At 38.3% G+C, this 21,179-nt stretch overlaps 1 protein-coding gene across 5 annotated transcripts in view; it reads left to right on the top strand.

Annotated features, from left to right (window-relative positions):
• Positions 1 to 11,392: 11,392 nt before the first annotated feature.
• Positions 11,393 to 21,179, top strand: part of GRM5 (glutamate metabotropic receptor 5) — a 529,070-nt gene continuing 519,283 nt past the window's right edge. For 3 of the 5 annotated variants that reach the window (XM_045483677.1, XM_045483680.1, XM_045483681.1), the window contains exon 1: positions 13,840 to 14,047. The gene's annotated coding sequence lies outside the window, so the exon portion shown is untranslated. Of the gene's footprint in view, positions 11,872 to 13,839; positions 14,048 to 14,175; positions 14,441 to 21,179 lie in introns of those variants that run through there. The other 2 variants (XM_045483678.1, XM_045483679.1) reach the window with 2 other exon arrangements.

Raw genomic sequence — 21,179 nt, forward strand, 5'->3', positions numbered from 1 at the left:
ACAGTATCCAATGGATCTCATTCCCTGGATGACATTCTTTCCCTCTACCTTTATGTCATATTATCCATATAGTATCCACACTGACATTTCTCACTAGGGTTGAATCTTACCATGAACCCCAGTAACCTATCTCATAGTGAAAGTTGCATAACCCTGGTTGGACCATTTTCATTAGAGGAATACAGGATGTTTGCTTCTCTGCAGAGCCCCAGTGGATCGCCTGGGACTAGAATGTCTCCATCTATCATAGATCAAGGATCATCAGACACTTTAGTGCCCTTATAAACATATCAGACTGCTTCCTCCAGATGGTAATGCCCACCCAAACCCAACATGACTTTGTTACCCTTCTTTGGTCATCATAGACAGAAATTCTTCTTATACTTACTCTATGAGGCAAGCTTTATAACACGATCATTTCCTATAGTCTTTGTGAGTTAGCCTCTCAGCTGAAAGAATACCAGTAATATAAGGAAGGAAGTAGGCCAAGTATTAGATAAAGCAGAGAGGATAAGCAGAATCACTAGGGGAGTGAGGAGGTATTAATTCATTTATTCTAAAAATATTTTTTGATTGCCAGGCACTATGCTGTGTTAGAAATACTGACATGAGTAAGGCTCAGTTCCTGTTCTCAGGCACTCAGATATTATTAGAGTAACTTTCATCAAAATTATTTTCAAATTTTCATAGACACTGCCAGCGGCTTCATAACTGATGCTTTCATGCATTTAAGAAATATCATCAATGGCTACGTTGTATTAGTCTGGGTGTTACTTTTTGATGAAGCCTCTTTGATATCTACTGTTAGTAATTACTGCAGGATGGATGCTCTTTGATATCATGACCTGTAGGCCCACAAGGCATCTTAAAGAGGAAAAAGGGCTATTTCCATTGTGCTGCTGTTCTTGCTTCCCAGTTACAGGTAGACTTTTAGCATATGTAACAGCGTATAACTTTCTAACATTTGATCACAAGATCTTAAGTTTCTTAAATTTCTGTCTCCTGGGTGCTTTCAAAGTGCTTGTCAACTGCCTTTATGTAGCAGCCTGTACAGTGCTCTCTCAGACCGTTGTTTTCTCCCCCATGTACCCTACTTGATGGTGAGAGTCCCAGAACGTAGGGCAGTTTGAGTATATGGCTTAAAAACTGGGATGCCATATTAACAAATAAAAATACAGGACACCCAGGTACATTTTAATTTTAGGGAAACAAAAAAGTTTTTTTAGTGTAAGTATATCCTATAAAATATTTAGCACACACTTATGTTAGAAAAATAATTCATTGGGGCGCCTGGGTGGCGCAGTCGGTTGAGCGTCTGACTTCAGCCAGGTCACGATCTTGTGGTCCGTGAGTTCGAGCCCCGCGTCAGGCTCTGGGCTGATGGCTCAGAGCCTGGAGCCTGTTTCCGATTCTGTGTCTCCCTCTCTCTCTGCCCCTCCCCCGTTCATGCTGTCTCTCTCTGTCCCAAAAATAAATAAAAAACATTGAAAAAAAAATTAAAAAAAAAATAGAAAGAAAAATAATTCATTAATCTGAAATTTAAATTTATCTTGGATTCCTGTATTTTCTGTCCTTAAATATTATTTACCTAAAGGAAACAATTTAAGGGTGCCTGAGTGGTTCAGTCAGTTAAGCGTCTGACTCTTGGTTTTGGCTCAGGTCATGATCTCACAGCCGTAGGTCATGAGGTTGATCCCCATGTTGTTCTCTGTGCTGACAGTGTGGAGCCTGATTGGGATTCTCTCTCTCCTTCTCTCTCTCTGCCCCGCTCCCACTTTCATGCATTTTCTCTATCTCAAAATAAATAAATAAACTTTAAAAAATAAATGATAAAGGACACAATTTAATCACTAGCAATGAGAATTTTAAAAATCACCATTATGTCAATCCTATTACCAAATATACCAGACTATAGTCTGGATATTCTACCTTTATGCCTACATTTATATATAAAAATAAAAACCATATATGTATAACTATAAAAACCACAGATATACCCATATATTTATTCAATGTATTATATACCTGTTTCTAATTGGAAATTGATGATTCATAACAAAATCCATACAATCAAATAAAAAAGAATTGGATTAAAATTTTGAAGTAACAATTATGGATCTCACAAAATTCAGAACTTACATTTAGATAGAATATGTTTATAGTAGAAAATGCCAAGTTTTCTAGGGAACTTTCTTACTTGTATCTTGCATATTATTTGGTGCAAGATAAGTCATATTTAGAATGTTTTGAATTTGAAAATCAGTTTTGGGTTACTAACTTAATTCTGAAGCACAGCTTATGCCCCCAATAGTTCTATTCCCTCACTAGCTCTTTATTGGTGTTACAGATCCTTTGTTTCCATGGAAGAAGGAAATCTATGTTTATATGCATTTCATCAGATAAATAAATATAAGGCTATTCTGCTCATCTATTGCCTATCATCTATCTAAAACTTCAATTTGTAGTGCCCAATACATATTTATTTCTCTTTCTTGCACTTCTTTCTTGAGATGATAATTTGTTATCTAAGTTAAAGGCATTTAAGTTAAAGAGAGTCTTCCTTGGGATGCCAGGAATAGAGGAAAGATTTTAATTCAAAGATTCTGAAAATAAATGATGAGAGAAGATAAATTTTTCTTATTATTCAAAAGACTTATGGAAGTGGTCACCATGGAAACCAGACATGAGACCATAGAACATCAAGAGATCAAGAAGAGAGGTCTTGGGTCGAGACTCTGAGTCTTACATTTGGAATGCTGACACAGAGTTTAACCTTCATTTCAGGATAACTTCTTTATAAGTTACATGATTTGTTTTAAATTATGCAGTCTTGGAATTTGACAATTTTTGTAAAATTCTACTTTGTACAGTCTTCTTTTCTTTCTCTTCTTCCCTTCCTTCCCTCCCTCCCTTTTTCATCTCTCCCTAGCTCTTTATCTTTTTGTCTTCCTTTCTTCATTCATTCATTTTTCTTTTTCCTTCTCTTCATTTTCCTTTTTCCTCTTCTTCATATTTTTACTTTTTGAGTGAAGATGTATGGTGAGAAATTTGAAAAAAAAAAAAAAAAAGGTAGGACAAAACCCCTTGGCTTATAATAGTACTTAGAAGTAGGAAAAATGATGCAACATTAAAATCTAAATGAGACCAATAATTGAAAAATTGATCACTTAAATATTCTAAGTGAATATTCTAGCTAGTTAAGAGTGAAACTCGTAGTTTTTCTAAAGTTTTGACCCTTTCTCGAGGCTTTCCTTATGTAATTATATATAAATATGAATAGAAGGTAGTGAAAAATAATCATCAGTCAGTATAATTACAAATACAGGAAACTGTTTAGAAAAATTTCAATTAAGACAATCAGAATACAATTTATATTCATGTATAATATAAATGCAACTAGACTTTCAGACCTGGAGGTTGTTGTACTTTGTAACCTTTGTACTCAGTGCAAATGTTGACATGTAATAGCCACTCAATTAATATTTGCTCAAAAGTCTATAGATACATTAAAACACATCCATACACACACACCCATAAACACATATATATAATTTTAAAAAGTTGAAAATAAAATGCAAACAAACAAAAGTTACTGGACAATAAAATTATTTTTCTTTCTTTTTTTTTTACACAGAACATTGAATCAGTGATCTTGTAATATTTTGAACACAGTTATTCCCGAAGATATTTTCATAAAATGAATCACTAATATGCTTTTATTTTGCTTTCTTCTATTTTCTTAGAAATTGAGTGATACCTATTTGAGATTTTATAATAAAAACATTTTGTTCTGGAATACATGAATCAAGTATGTTAATATTCAAAATTTACACTATTTATATGTCAAAGAGTAGGAGTGTTTGCACGGATAAAAGGCAGCATAAGATACTGGAAATAGCACAAGTGTTGGATTTCAGCATGTTATTTTACTTTTTCAAGTTGCTATTTTAAACTTGTGTGATTAGGGGAAGTTACTGCACCTCTCTGGCTTTACCATCTACTTCCTACAATTGGTATGAAGAATATTTGGAGATGATATGTGTGTTTCTGATATAAAGTATACCTTTAAAGTATTTAGAACTGTGAAATGTGGGAGCCTATTTAATTTTTTTTTTTTTTTACATTTTATTTATTTTTGAGAAACAGAGTGAAAGTGTGAGTGGGGGAGGGGCAGAGACAGAAGGAGACAGAATCTAAAGCAGGCTCCAGGCTCTGAGCAAGCAGTCAGCACAGAGCCTGATGCGGGGGCCTGAACCCACAAACTGTGAGATCATGACCTGAGCCGAAGTCGGACGCTCAACTGACTGAGCCACCCAGGCAACCCTGTGGGAGCCTATTTTAAAAGATTCCCATACTCAGTGGGAGCTAACAGGCCATTAATTTCACAGAACTTATTTTTCTGTGATCAAATTATACTTTGCTTAAAATATGGTATCTACATTCTTATTACTCTTACTTATGATATAATTTATGCCATATTAATTTAAAATGAACACAAATGGTTTAAATAGATCAGGCAGTTGTTCTGAATATTGGCTGCACATTATAATCATCTGTGAAGGTCTTTAAAAAAACAAATTCCCTGGATCCCCACATGATACTAATAAAATCAGTGGTTTTAAAACTTTCCTAAATAATTCTAATGTGTAGTCCACATTCAGAACTCCTAAACTAGAAAGTTTGTGGATCTGAACTTATTTTAGGCTGCTTTAGAATCTAGCTTATGAGAATCTGGATGGATTGATAGAATATATTCATTAATTCATTCATTAAATATGTTTGCTAACCACTGCATGCTAAGCACAATACTGAGTACGGGGAATTCGTAAAATATGATGCCTACCCCCCCCCCCCCAATTTGCATTATATCAGAGGAGGTGGAAACCTAAATGAGTAACTATGGATTAAAATGCTCACTAAATTATGCCAATAATAGCTAAAATTGCATGGTCACTATGTGCAAGGCACTGTTCTAAAAACTTAACAGTAGTGAATTCCTTTGATATTAACAGTGATCTTAAGAAGTGGTTACCATTCCTCTCTGACAATGAGGAAACTAATGCACAGAAAGTTTAAATAATTACTTTACACAACCAGTAAGCAATACAACCAAGAGTCAAATTCATGTAGACTGACTTCAGAAGTTGTGCTCTTACTCAGATAGTACATATGCAGCTTCTCATCCACAGTACTTATAACTAACAATGTGCTGAATGCTTACCATGTGCCAAGATCTGTGCTTTACAAGTATAGCTTATTTAGTCTTTACAACTAACTTATGGAACTAGTATTTCCCCCATCTTACAGATAAGAAAGTTAAGCACAGAATTGAATTCTGTTTCTTACTTCAACTGTAGCTCATGGGCTCTTGGGCCATCTGCCAATGTTCTTGGTAGATCCATGTGCCTAGCATAGCTCAACATCCCTGCTAAATCTCGAAGCGATGTAGAAACCAGATATTTAGCAAAATAAAAGAAGGTATCAGTTCATCAAGCTTCAAGTTTCTGGCATTGCTCTGATTATTACATAACTTTAAATTATTGACTTCTGCTCAACAAACTACTTATAAGAAAATGAAACCTTGAAAAACAACAGAAAGCTCCTAAATCACTATGGTGAATGTTAGATACAATGTTAGATTTTAAAAGGTTAGGAGCCTTATATTTCAGTGTATTATGAACAGTTGCAACAGTTGTATGCACACCACTGAGAACATAACTGTCTCATGTATATGGTGCAGTTTCAAGGGATTCTATTAAGTGAAGATTCCAAATCCTGTTTTGAAGGATAAAATCTGTGTAACTTTATACTTGGTCATTTAAATGCAAAACAGAATGCTGTTGCCATTATATTTAATATATTTTTTATTGTAGTTGAAATAAATCATTTCTTTTGCCAAAAACACTAACTAGGAGTTTCCACAAGACCTTGCCCTGAAACTTAAATACATTTACAAAGAAATTCTACCAGACTAGAAAGTGGTTTTCCAATTTCCACATGTCTAAAAGAGTGAACCTCAAGTTCCAAGCTATATGTTTAGTGCTTTGCCCATTCTAATGTACAGGATGCAAATAACTCGAAATTATAATAAATTAATCCTCATATACATCATTATCATCACCAGATACCATGTACTTACTGTGTTTCAGGGACTGTACAATTGCTTACCCCAATATTACCCTAGCACCAACCCCACTAGAAAAACACTATTTTCTGTATTTCAGAGAAGGGAAATAATAAATTTCTAGTCAATATAAAAAGCTAACCGAGAGAGGAATTTTATTTTGTTATTTAAGACCCTAATAATCCAACACCATTATCAAAAATCTTGCCTCCATGTAGTTTGCACTGGACCAATAAAGCCAGATTGTAAAGTAATGTGAAGAAAAAAGAATCATGATTTGCTTGAGATCTCTATAATACTTTTTGTTTTGCACAGTGACTTTATATATGACCAAGAAAACAAGGTATTTTTTTTAAATCATAGTTTCCATTTTCTCATTTCCACATAAGGAAATGAGGTTTTGAGGTTCAGTAGCTTGGCCAGTCCCATAGTAGGAAAAGCCAGATCCAGTTTTAAAGTGTGAATCTCTTAGGCTTGAAATCCAGGAGGCACTATGATACACCCTTTGAGTTGGGGCTCAAAGTCTCTTTGGATCTGATTATTCACTCTGGGCTTCAGGAAGGTGTTTTGCCTATCACAGTGACAGAGTTAAGTGTGGCCAATAATCACAGAGTGGAGATGAGTTTCTCTGTGTTTGCCACATGAATGCCAAGAGCACTGGTTGGACAGGACTTCATCTAGGAAAACACTGACTGAAATGCTTGTCATTTCTCAAGTTCTGAGAAATAAAGATCTTTTTTTAATTTTTTTCACCCAATATCAGACAAATGAAAAAAATTCCTGGGGCCATATTCTAAATCTGGCCTGCTTGGAGATAGAGATATGAGTGACTCTAGACCCATAATTTACAACTTCTTTGAATTAAATTTCCATATTTTGTCTGGGACCTAGATCGAAGTTTTATATAAGACCATATAATATGAAAAAGCTTTTTATTTTTGTTGTAAAATCCTTCTTGAAGGCATTGAGTCTTTAAGGACAATTTATACAAGGGGCTATGTAATATTAGCATTTACTAACAAAATTCTTTTTCAAAGAACAAACTCGTTTTCTTATATTAGATAACAATATTAGGTAAGACATTTGCCCTTCTTTTTGTTTGCTAGTGAACTCATAACTAAATATTTTCTGGTAGACCACAGATCCTGCACTAGTCAAAATTACTGGAGTGTTTGTCACCTCCTCTTTCTGCGTGGCTTTCCTTTTCTATTTCCAATGGCTTTTATATAGAATTGTTTTGTTCACATTCAGAAAATAGACAGCTGAAATTTATTAAATAAAATCTGATAAAGTAGCGACCTCCATTTTGCAGTTAAGCAAACTGAGATATAGTGAAGGTTTTCCAGGCTCTAGTTCATTGACACCAATGTCCTCTACTTTCTAAAACATGGTAAATGTTCTCCTGCCCCACAAGTTCCAGTGGTTGTTCCGTATACCTGTAAACCCCTTCCTGTCTTCCCTCCCTCTGGTCAACCATGTCTAACCCACACAAACACAAACACACAGGCAACATTCTTTTCATGGTTGACTCTTGGATCTTTACCCAACATCACTATTTCAGAGATATATTTTCATGCTTTACGTTTTTTAAATGTTCTATAGAAAGATACCCAGGCCCTTTTCATGTCATACTATTCTTTATAACCTACTTGTCCAGTTCTTCATTGCCGCTTCCACAAGTTGCAAGACATATTAGTTTTTTTGTGTGACCCAACCTTTACTGGACCTTAAGTTTTTTAAGGACAAAGCTAATTCTACTTCATTCACCTTTGCATCCTCAACACCTAGCCATGCCTAGTTCATGGTAGTTTAATAAATATACAACAAATGGCATGAACAAATCAATAAATCAGTAAGCATATATATGACTATACACACATACTTAATAGCTTTAGGTTTCCTAAAGTCAAGCCAATATGTTGTTCATCATTCTCTTGTAGTCCTTTTTATAGTAACAGGCAAAAAAAAAAAAAAAAAAAAAAGATGCTTGATGACTTACCAATAATGGAATGAAAATAATTCACTTGGAGAAATTATTTTAGAAAGTTACTTATGATCTGTTATTTGATGGGTTCAGAAAACCAGATAGTTGTGAAACATTTAGGAGTACAATAATCCTTTCAGAGTTTAGAACATAAGCTGGCTAAGTCTAAGAAGCACAAATGTAAAAACAGAAGAGGGTAAGGGTGGGTAAGTGTGCCCAGGTTGGATACAAGTGCTGTCACTCAGTAGTCTTACAGACCTCCTGCAAACATTCACATGGCTTACTATCACTGATGCCAACTAGAAAAATGAAGGGTGGTGTGTATAATGTATACCTCTATTTGCATATTCATTTAAACATTCAAACATTTATTGAGTGGCTTCTATGTGCTAGAATTTTCTTCCAAATATTTGGAATAAATCAATAAAACAAAGATTACATTCCTTGAGGAGTTTACATTTAATGGGAGTGAGGGAATAAACAGACAATAAACAGCAATGGCAACAAATGCATAAATGATATAGCATACTGGACTGTATTAAGAGCTATGGGGGAAAATAGAATTGGGTAAAGGGGATCAGGAGCACTGAGATCATGAGAAAGAATAGTTGGTAGTATTAAATAGGTTAGCCTGGGAAGGGATCATTGGGGATGAGATTTTAGCAAAGATTTGAAGGAGAGAATTTAGCCCAATGACTACTTGGGAACAGAGTATTCCAAGCAGAATAAACAGCTAATGCAAAGACCATTAGATCGGAGCATGCCAGGCATGTTTAAGAAATAGCAAGGGAGTCCTGGTGGCCGGAGTAGAATGAGCAAAGAAAAGGGAAGAGTACTAGCAAATGAGGTCAGAAAGGTAATGGAGTGGGGACAGATTATGTAGAGTCATGGTAAAGAACTGGGTGTTGACTCTGAGTGAAACGGAAAGTTACTGGAGGGTTTTGATTTAAGCTAACTTCTTTAAAAAACAAAAATAAAAAAAAAAAAACCACTCTGGATGTTGTGTTGAATGTAGCCTATAGAAAAAAAAAATGAAGAAGCTGAAAGACCGTTTGGAAGCTATTGCTATAAGCAGGTAAAAGATGACAATGGCTTGATTCAACACAGTATCTGTGAAAATTGTTAGATAGTGGTAGCATTCTGGATATATTTTTATTTTTAAAATTTTTTTAATATTTATTTATTTTTGAGAGAGAGAAACACAGAGCACAAGTAGGATAGAGGCAGAGAGAGGGAGACACAGAATCTGAAGCAGGCTCCAAGCTCTGAGCTATCAGCACAGAGCCCAACGTGGGGTTCGAAATTGTGAACTGTGAGATCATGACCTGAGCCAAGTCAGATGCTTAATGACTGAGCCACCCAGGGACCCCTGCATATATTTTGAAGGTGCAGCCATTTGCTGACAAATTGTTAAGTGTGAGAGAAAGAAAGGAATCAATGAAAATTACAAGTTTTACACTTAATTATAAGTATAAATAAATTTTTTCATTCCTGTATACTATTCTATAAAGAATTACAATATTTTGATTATTAATATCTCATGCTAAGGCAAAAGTCATACCTTTGAACATTTTACAATCCAAACTTGTTTGGGGGACTTAAAACATTGTTTCTTTTCTCCTTTGAATTTTAATTTTACCTAATTCACACTTTACCAATATGAGGTAAAGCTATACTGTGAAATGTCACTGAGCAATTTAAGATTATATAATTTTGGGGGTGCCTGGGTAGCTCAGTCATTTGGACATCTGACTTTGGCTCAGGTCATCATCTTGCAGTCTGATCTGTGAGTTCAAGCCGCATTGGGCTCTGTGCTGACAGCTTAGAGCCTAGAGCCTGCTTCAGGCTCTGTGTCTCCCTCTCTTTCTCTGCTCCTCCCCTGCTTGCCGTCTCTCAAAAATGAATAAACGTTAAAATTTTTTTTTAAAAAAACAATACATAATTTTTACTTCTCAGCTGAAAATATCACTATTGTTTAACATGAGTGAATGTCTTTTGCATTTTACCTTTTGTTGCAGAGGATGTGGATATGTGTTGGTAAACTATGTATTACATTCATAGAGTGCTTTATCATTTTTGGCATGCTTTGACATGTCCTATCTCATCCCATCCTCTCCACAATCCTGGGAGACAGCAGGGCAGGAAACATGTATAGGAAATTGAAGAGTAGCCACCATGAGAACCCTTTCTTACTTAGGTTTAGCCCATTCATTGATGTGCTTTGAGCCAGTTCCAACTGATGACGAAGGATGAGGAACTTAGTGTGTCTTTTGCTCACTCAAAGCTTAGTGGCCCATGCCAGAATCAGATTTATGACTTTGTCCTTACCATCAATGGCCCAGACAATTGGGCTACAAAAGCATATTGTACATCAAACCTAATCACATCTCCAGAATCAGCTAGCCATTAGATCCCCTTTATTTTCCTCAGAACCCTCACAATTTTTGTATTTTCTCATCTCTACCATCTTTCTCATCTTTCTTACTCAGGAAGATCAACCACACTTTGCTGGCCTGTCTACAAAGTACTAAAGCTTGCTTCCTGGGTTGCAATAAAAGAATCTGAGAAATCAACAATGTCACCATCAGAGCACACATGAAAATGGGGAAAAGAAAGATGTCATTGTTGAAAGATCAACAAGGTGTGGTAGATAACATCTTTTTCCTGTTGAACCCTGAAGCGATCAAAAAACAACTTGTTTTGTTTTCAAGGGTCTTCCATCCCTAATATATTCATCAGGACCAGCTCCCTTAACTTGAGTGTCCTCAGTTTTTAATCCTCCATCCAACTGCTGCAAGCACCTGGCTGCTAAAATCCAGCTGGGGAAGTATCATGGGACTACTAATAATATTGCTGCAATGTCTTTCTTTTCTTTAAATTAAACCATGCAATTAATTTATACCAATCTCCTTTTCAGAGGCAGAAATGAAGTCTGTTTTGGAATTTAAAGATAACTTCAGTATTTTTTTTTTTTTTTAACCATTTTGGTAGTTACGGGGGTGGTGGGGGAAGGAAAGGAAAGTCATTTGAGTAAGTAAAACATATTTAACCACCACGGAGAAAGAAATTTTAATGGCTATGGAAAGAATCGTTTGTAAGACGCGCAGACAAATGCAAAATGGTATTATTAATAAGTAATGCCATTAAAGAGACCGTTCTTTCTAAGCACTCACACCTCCGAATCATCTTGGGGTTCCCTGACTTCCTGGCTCTCTGTGCCCGCCAGTAGTGACGCCCCTTCTCCCAAACACTGTCAGGGGTTTCAGTGCCACCGTCAGAAAGAAGCTTATTATCTACCTGCTGCCCCGGCTTCTCGCTGAGTGACACCCCACCCACGCCTCCACGCACAGCTCTTCTCCTTCCGCGGCTCCCAGAGCGAAGCTGAAGAGCTGCAGAGGGAGCCCGAGGCTCCTCTCGCCTGAACCCCGAGACTACGAGGCTCCACGCTCCAGGTCACCCACCGGGTCTGTGCCCCGGCCGTTCCGGCGCCCCCCTCCCCCGCCCCCACGCCGCGCGCTGCAGGAGTGGGAAGCGGCCCTGCGCTGCGCTTCCAGCTGCGTCCGCCCGAGCGCGGCACGTGCTCCCGGCGCTGGCGCGAGAGAGCGAGCGCCACCGCCGCGGGCCCCGGGGCCGCTCCGCCTGCCGCCGCCGCTACCACCGCCGCCGCCACTGGCGCTCCAGCTGCGGCCGAGGCCGGCACGCGAGCGCAGGAAGCCCGCGAGGAGCGGCTGGCTGGGGGCGCCGGGCTCAGGGCGCGCGCCTGGTAAGCAGAGCGCCGTTTTCTTTCTTTCAGCCGCGAGTCACCACTGAGGGAGGATAGCGCCGGAGCCCCTCCCCCAGCACGGGGACGGAGATCATTCAGGCGAGGGGCGGGAGCTTGGGCGAAAGACACCCGGGAGGGCAGGTGGTGGGCAGGTGGAGAATTGGTGGAGCCAGGGACACTACGAGGTCCTGCAAGTTTAGAAAAGTCACCCTGCAAGGACGTGTGCTGTGTGAATCAGACACGAATTTCTAGTCAGGAGCCCAGGCTACCGCCGCTTCGCTCCAATGAGAGGTTTATGAAGATCATTTTGCTCTTATCTGCATAAATGAGGGACTTAAGTGGGCTCGTTTCCATAGAAAACGAACTAAAAAAAATCAGAGGAGAAAATAGAGATCTGAGCCAAAGGAGGCGTTTGGATCTCTCTCTCTCTCTCTCTTTCTCTCTCGCATACCGATACATGTGCACAAAAGGGTGCATAACACGGGAGGGGGGAGCTTATCTATCTTTGAGACCATTAAGTATTTGGGGGCTAACACGAGCATTTGCTGGTGCTTTACCTTGAAAAGAGGCAGCACAAGACGGACCTGGTGGGGTGTGAATGCCAGTGTTCATTTATAAAATGACACTTCCATGAATACACTACAGGAGGGAGAGGTTTTCTAGAACAGGGGGCCATTTTAAGGGGGTGCACCTGTAACTCTGGACCTATATGCTCAAGTTCCTGTACTCCCACTGGGGATGAGGAAACATCCTTACACTAGGTTTCTTTTGGGAACTTTGGCAAAGGATGGGGTCAGAGAGAGGGATGGGGCGGTGGGGGGGACTGTTGGGGGGAGAAAATGGAGTTGAGTAATGAGTGAATGGGGCGGTGGAAGGAGCGGGAGCCTCGGAGTCAGGTTTGGCATCACTGTATTCATTTAGTTCCAAACTGGGTAGTCTCTGGGCTGGTCTCTAGGAAAATGTGTGACCTTGAAAAAGTCCCTTAACCTTTGTGTGCTCAGTTTCTCCATTTGTGTCATTTCTGCAAAATGTAGAGAGATTCTTCTGTGTTTGAGGGCACTAGAGTTCCATGCAGTAGTGTCTGTCTGTGATTGTATGGGTTTTCGGGGCTGCATACAAGCAAGGAAGAGAACCCAGAAAATCCAATAAAGGAAGCTTCAGGACATTCTCTCTCAAAGTATCGAAGACATTTGCAGGGTTCTGGCTGTGCGGTTGGTGTAATGCATGCTGAGAGGTCTGTCGAGATGGGTGAGAAGGACAATCGGACACCTAGCCTATAACCAAGGGAACCTAGAGTTCTGAGTGATGTTTGGAGAGACTCAGATCCATAGAGCCTAAAGTCACTTGCTTTTTTAAGGTAGCAATTAAAGAAGGAGGTTTGGTGCAAAGCTGTGAAGTTCTTTGAATCTGAGCGTTTGGGAAATAATCTGGAATTGATTCTAACACAAGGAAAATGAATGGCATCTCATTTTAAAGGTTGGGCACTCCAGATGGCAGGAAGATTTTAAAGTCAGATCTGAGAATACTGTAATCCAGGCAGAATGGTTAGGAGGGAGAGGGGAATGGATATTCTTCCTGAGACAAGGGTTCTTAGGTTCCTAGGAGGCAACTGGCGTCCGCCCATTGTCCTTGACACCTCTGCCACTTGTCTGAAGAGGGCACAGGTATTTCTTCCCCCTCAGTGTAAGCTCATTCTTAGATCTCTGGGATCTGCATCACACGTGCTGGTATATGAGGGTGCACATGGGAAAACACAAGTCCTAGGTGTGCCCCTGAACCCCTGATCCTCATGTGATCATCTGGCTGTGGGGCTGGTTTACCCATCCAAATTCGACCCGAAGTCTGTGTTCCTAAAGGAACTCACTGTGCCACTTGGTGGCACCAAAAAGTTGCGCTGAGAACTCTGTTCTCTATAAATACAAACTACCACCCCTCCCTCCTCCGCGAGCTCCCCTTCTCCCCTTCCCCCCTTTCTCAGTAGCAGGGAGATTGCTGCACACACCGCCCTCAGCTCTGCTGTTCTGTGCGCACTGAGCACAGGAGATGAGCTTAAGATCATCTTGGTGGGGAGCCCGGGAATGGAGAGGCCGGCTCTGCCCCGCTGATCAGCACAGCCCAACTTTATGGGGGGCTAGCTAGACCGCGTCTCACTGCCCGCTGTGCGGCCAACAGGGGGGTAAGCTTGCTAAGGGTCTGTGTGCCCAAGTGTCCCTGTGCCCAGGAAGGATGTAGGAGCTATCAGCTTGCTGGGTAGCTCACAGTTTGGTTTGGGAGTGGGATGAGCGTGGAGCAGGGAGGCCAGACCTCGAGGTTGAAGTCCGCTCCATTTGCCGATGGCCTTAGTTAAACCTGTTGGGAGAAAGGGCGAGAGCAATGGGGTAAAAGAGGGAATGGCTGCAAGGATTGAGAAAGGGATTCTGCATGCCTTCGGATCCGAGTTTCCGCTCCCTAAGGCCAGGTGCGCGTGTTTAGTATGCAGACTGTGCTGCCCCAAACCACCCGAGGGCTCGGGATTGAGAGAAGCAAAGGTGGAGAGGGAAAGGAAGGAGAATCGCTTCCCAGTAGATCGGTAAGCTGCCGCGATCCTGGCGCCTGCTGCAGGAGGAGGGGGGACAGCGGGTGGTGCTGAAAGCACAGCTTTTTCAACTCAGGCTAGCGTGCTGCTTTCTGAACCCCAGTCTGCACCCTCCCGCTCTTTCCTTTCCTGTGGATGCATCTTTCCCTTCGGACACAAAGCCTGCTAGTTACCGGGGAGCGGCAGCACGAGCGGCATGCCGAGGAGGGAACCCAGGCTACAGTGACTTGGGGAAAGAACCCCAGTAAGGCCCGAGAGCTAGCTGATGATCAGAGCCTAACCTGGACTTCGACCTCACAAAGAGAGGTGAAGAGTCTGCCTGGAAGGCTTGTGGTACTGGTGTTGGAATTTCCAACTGCCCTCATTTCCCTCTGGAGCAGGTGCTGTGGGGAAGGGAAATTGAGGAGAGGTTAACAAGCACTTGTGCTTATTTAGGCACAATCTTGGTGCTGCCTCAGCTGAACTGTAAGCTTGAGTAACCAGGCAGATAGATGCTCCAACACTTTACTTCCTGCTAAGAAATTGACACAGACCAGTGGGAAGGCAGCATCTCCCTTCCACCTCTTTTTTCATTCCCTACCTATTGTTTTATTGTTTTGACTCCCTTGAGACTGGGTCAGAGCTAATCTGTATTCTTAATGCTGGCCTCTGGCCATTTGAGACAGCCAAGTTAACATTGCCTTGTACTCTGTGCAGCCTCTTCCCCCCAGTGGGGCTAAACGAAGGTTTTCTGTAGAATACTCCTAGTTATACAGAATTCTAGACATTCTTTGGAGTTTTGCCATGTTCAGGTATGCCACCTCTTGTTAGTTGTGGTTTGTGCCCCTCATTACCATTCTAGAGCACAGGGAATTTTCTCCTTTAATTTATCTCTTATATCTGTGAATTACACATTGAAGAGCCAGTTGTGACTATTTCTGTCCTTTATAGATTTCAATTTTAGTTTGAAAGGATGTTTAGTTTGAGACTTGAAAATACTGCTTGCTGAACTCATCAGGTTAATGCACATCCCATGAAATCTCCAGCCTTCTCCAGTGGGGACCTTTTCAGCACTACGGACAGATCCCTTAATGTTTCTTAGGAGAAGAATGTGGATAGAACACTTTCCACATAACTGCTTTTTTTAAGAGAAAAGCTGTCCCTAGTTCTTTACACCCTGCTTGACAAAATGTATAATCCAGGTATTTTCGTTGCATCCCCTAGATATCTGCTATTACATGACAATATTTTGGCTGTGAGCTATCCTCTAAGAGAAACCAAACTGTGTAATGTTCATTTGTTAAAGGACATACTGAGATTATTCGGGGAGAGGGGGTGGCATTTGAATAATCCAATTCAGTACTTGTCCAGTTCTTCACTTTGCATCCACAGGGAGACACAGGCCTCTGTCATCACTTCATAGTGCAAGTGATGGACATGCCAAAGTGAAAACTGTCCAACCACCACAAAATATCTATTACTTTTATGACTAAAGGATTTTAGTAACTCTAATGTTCTCATTTTTATTCGAAACACGTTGAAGATTTTATAGGAGTCTTATTATATTTCCTTTATGGAATTGTCAGAGCAGTTTAGATAAACATCTAACTTAAATGCCAATAAACCATAGGTAAAATTACATGTAGAAAATATGAACTGACACTAATCATGGAACATATAGTACTTATTTGTACACCATTCTCCCCCAGGCTTTCTATCCTCATGGGATGAAGACAAAGATGAATCCAACTATTCTTATACTGTTCGCCATGTTATTTTAATAGATAGAGTATAAATTGACTTTATAAAACAGTGAAGACTATCTTTTGACATCCATTGAGATATGCTAAAGCTATCCATTGGTTTGGAGTTTGGATATACTGGAGATGTATGGCTACAAAGCAGGAACATTCTACAATTTAGAAACATGTGTTCTTTTTAATATTCAGAGGAATGTTAATGCTAGTCCTGAAGCATCAAAATAAATATTTTTTTAGTTCATGATATGCTTATATAACCCAAGAAAATAAAATTTGAATTTTGATTTTGAATTTTCAACTCTTTGTAAAACACAGTATCTTCTTGGTGTTTCTTGATTTCAGTCAGTTAAAATTTAGTTCTAAAAAACATTATGCCATAGGCTTGCTCTCATTTCCTTTAAATTCACAGAGGAAGAAAAAAGTCTAGATTTTACCAGTCATAATCTTTTTTGAATTATATGTACCTTTATTCAGAAGGAGAACCAAGCAGGAGTCTTGGTGCAGGCTCATCCCTGCTCCAATAATTACCCTTTATTGAGCACATCAGGCACCATGCCAAGCATTGGTGTGTTATTTAATCCTTGTAATAATTATGCAAGGCAATATTTGTTCTTATTTTTCTGTTGTTAGAACTGAGTTCTTGTTGTTGTTTCTTCTACTATCATATAACAAGGGGATGGGAAAAATAAATAAATAAATAAATAAATAAATAAATAAATACACACATCTGATTTATTTGGAAATCAAAATTACCTTCTTTCCATTACGTAGGTAACTTTAATCTATGGTGTGGCTAAACATCATGGAATTGTTTCAGTGTGGTTTCCAGTGAGTTGTGTATGCTTGGGAGGGCAGACCCTTGCAAAAAAAATTGCCTGAGTTTGAATCCCAGCTTTGTGGCTTAATAGCTACATAACCTAGGATGAGTAAGTTAACATTGCTCTGCCTCTGTTTTCGTCATTTTAAAAATGGGGAACAGGTTGTAACACTAAGTCTCACTGAGTGATTATGATGAATTAATTGTACAAATATAAGTAAAGTTCCAGACCCACAATGAACAATGTAGAAATGGTAGTTATGACTGTAAAACCGATGTAGGCCTTTGAATATCAAATGTTTTATAGCTTTCCTGTGTTATTGAATTTAATCTTCCCAGCACCCCTGTGGTTGGTACATAGTTTGCTGTTTCAAATATCTTCTCTTATTTTAGTTAAACTAGTTAGCAAATTTAAAGGAAATATGTTTGATGTGAAAAAAATGTATCTTATGTAGATATGATTCTGTTGGTCTATGATTAATTCCCTAATGATCAGTTTTCTGGCTGTAGGCCATTGCTCTTAAATTTTGAGCATAAATGTTCTGAAGAAAATTAAAAGATAATAATCATGATGGTGCTAGTGGTCACTGTAATAATAATAATAATAATAATAATAATAATGTAGTCTGTTAACATTCATAATATTTTGCAGAGGAGTAATTGAAAAATATTTTTTCAAAGTCAATTTTCCTTAATGCACAATCATGTAGTAGAACTCTTTAAATACCAGGAAGAAAAGTAAATAATATAATTATATATTGCTTTTTTAAAAATAAAATGAGATTTTGAAAAACCAACATATAATTACTATATAAAATATTCTTTGTCTTGTTAAAATTAAAATGAACTTTGTGTTTTGTATTAAAAGTAGACTTTGAAATGGTAAAATATATTGCAGGATACTCTTCTCACATTCATTTATTACAACTTATGGATACTCAGAACCATGCTTATTTAATCTAAGACAATATCATCCTTCACTCTCATGGTTTAATCTGTATTTCTCAAAGTTGAAATTTCAAGCATGAAAACAATATAATACATCCAGAAACAAGTTACAAAGTAAAGAAGGGCTAAAACAAGCCTATTCCAAACTACTCTTCTTAAATTATTAGGATGTTTCAGGAAAAAGTTTTGTGGGACTGACAAACCCAGAGATTAGCTCATAGTTGTATTCCTTTTGATGTTTTTGTAGACCTTCCAGATATAAATCAGCAGCTTTCAACTGGGGATGACTGTGACATGCAGGGGACATTTGACAGTGTCTGGGGGCATTTTTATTTGTCACAACTAGAGGAGGTGTGTTGGCTATTGGCATCTGGGGACCAGAGATGCTGCTAAACATCCTACAATGCACAGGACAGTAAACCTCCACAATAAATTGTCTAGTCCAAAATGTTGGGAAACTGTGATCTAAATGATTCCAGAAAATAGAGTTACCTATATTTATTTAGTTGGTTTGTATGGCTTACAAATGTAGATAGTTGACATTAGACAAACTTTTAATGGAAAGCAGAGTCTCCAGAATGTTTTGCAATCAATGCATAAGGTTTAACCAGCCAACCCGTTTGGTCTTTTGGGAGACATTATCATCTGATTATGTTGAGTGTGGGCTTTGGAGCCAGAAAGAATTGGGTTCATATCCTGACTCTGCCATTTATTATAGGTATAATATGGAATCTGGCAAGATTCTTCACCTCTAAACCTCAGTTTCTAGAGATATTTAATATAGGTAGTAATCATACCCACCTCACAGAATCAATTTGAGACTTAAATAATGCTTACACTTATTTAGCACAAAGTAGGCACTCAATAAATATTAGCCATTAATAAGTAACTAGAGATTGAGCTAGAAATGCAAAAGCACATTTTCAAGCACCTGATGATAAGTAATAGAATATGCACAAGAATGCTTTATAGTCTTTAGAGGTGTACCATAAATAACAAGAAAGCAGCTGAAGGCTGCAAAATGGGAAGATGCTTGGAATCCCTGCTTGATAATTAAATTGAGACTAGTTAACAGTAGATTACATCATTTTTATTGCTTTGCTGTAGAAGGCTGTTTTGGGTCTTCATGGACTACTAAACCAGTTGTTTCATGATTTACGGTGATTTAGTGAGCTTTATTCTACTACCAGCACCTTTTAATTAATGTGTAAAATTACAGATTTCATTTTTGTACAGTGTTATTTTATAGCCCACTTTTGGTTTAAGGGACTTTTGTTTAAAATATGTCATATTTTTAGATCTGGGCTAAACAGAGAGGGTGCTGGACCTTGTTTACAAGGTCACAGATGTGTGCTTGAGATAGCTACAACAACGAAGCTTTCCTAGACTATAAAGCTCTCGGTATCATACCTCAGAGTATCTCTTATCTATGGGATGCACTTGTTTTCAGGAAAATACATCAAAGGCATTCATGGCATATGCAATATTGACACCCCTGTCTATTTGTGATGAGGCTATTGCTCAGGCAGAAGGAATCATTTTAGTGTTGATATCCTGAACTGTGTGATTTGCTTGTGTGGGGATTAAGTTATATAAGAGACATCTGTGCCAGAAAGATGGTCAGTGTTTGAGAAGATTGTTGAAAATAAAAGACAATGCGAGCTGTGAATCTGGTTACAGTGTAAGTTGCCATTTATGCAAATTCTACCGACCAATATTTTTTATTCATGTTCATTTAGGATATAATATGAGACTGTAGGTTTGCCTGAGGCAAAATACTTATGCATATTAAATACATGTCTACTGTTTTCTATAATGGGATGGTGTTTAGTTTTATTATGCTATGAACCAAGAAATATATTATTGAGTAAAGCAGACTAGTGCTTCTGAAAATAAGACCCTAAAGCAATCTATTATACCAGTTACACTATTTATGTAAACTCCTATCATTTACTGTTTTTGATTAAATTAAAAATCTCCATATTATTAGATTGTAGATCTATAACATTATGGAAGCTTTTAAATCATTGTATTAGTTAATTCCTCCCCATTATCCATAACAAGAACCTGATTTTTTCTATTTTTGCTACCAGCTTGTAACCTCTACCACCTCAGGGTTACAATTTAAAGCAAATAATTCATTCTCTTGGAGACTCTATTTCTTGATTATATGAAATGAGATACTCAGATTCTCTTGGCAGTAATTTTGTTGTAGGTTGAAGTGGGATTAATCATGGGGAAAGCCTCTATAAACTGAAAAAGTAATATGGTATTATTTTCCGTCCTTTTTTTTTTCTACCAGCCCCTTGTTAAGTAAATGAATGTTCCTTGTGGTGAGATAACCAAGGAGAAATTGCCTCATGTGTGAACATGAATACAAGCAAGAGGGAGCAGATCCTCATTGTGTGGTACCCAGAATTGATGAGGTTAAGGATAAGGGACTAAGAGTGAAGTTGTTATTACCTTTTAAAATCTAAATTGATAGAGTATAATATGTGAAAATATTTACGCCATCATGCATTTGTCCTGTACAAATACTTTCAAAAGTAAGTAGAATGCATTACTGTTTATAACAGTAGGAAAATCTATAAATAACCTAAATATCTAATAATAGAGGATAATTAAAACTTGGTATAAACATATAATTGAATACTATGTGACTGTTAAAAAGAAATCAATGTTCTGAATATGAATCTTGCTTCTGATAGTTGCTTGCTTTAGAATATTAACCAAACCATTCTACCTGAGCCCCAGATCCCTCATTTGTAAAAGCACAAAATTGTTTATCTGATAATTTTTTATGACGATTAAATGATATTTTATGTGAAACGCTAAGCATGGTAGTGCCTACCACGTGGTACGCTGTCTCCATATTTTAGTTATTGTTATTGTTGTTCCCATCAACAAAATTAACCAATATGGAAATATATTAGCAATGTGTTATACAGAGGAGAGCAAAATGTGTAGATTTCATACTAACACTCCATTTGAATTAAAAAATATGATAAAAAAGTATATGCTTAGAAAATTATGGAAGAGCAGATACCAAGTTGTAGAAAGTGGTTAAACCTGGGTTTTGAGATGGAATTTTGCTGGGGTATGGTCTCAGGACTGCCAAAAATCATGTAATCTTCATGGGTCTGAGTTAAATTGAATTACCTACAGGGCCCTCTCTGTTACTTTGATGTTATTTTCCTTAGTATGTTGAAAAGCCATGGGAAACATTAAA

The sequence above is a fragment of the Leopardus geoffroyi genome, chromosome D1, assembly GCF_018350155.1.
Source record: "Leopardus geoffroyi isolate Oge1 chromosome D1, O.geoffroyi_Oge1_pat1.0, whole genome shotgun sequence".
NCBI lineage: Eukaryota > Metazoa > Chordata > Mammalia > Carnivora > Felidae > Leopardus > Leopardus geoffroyi.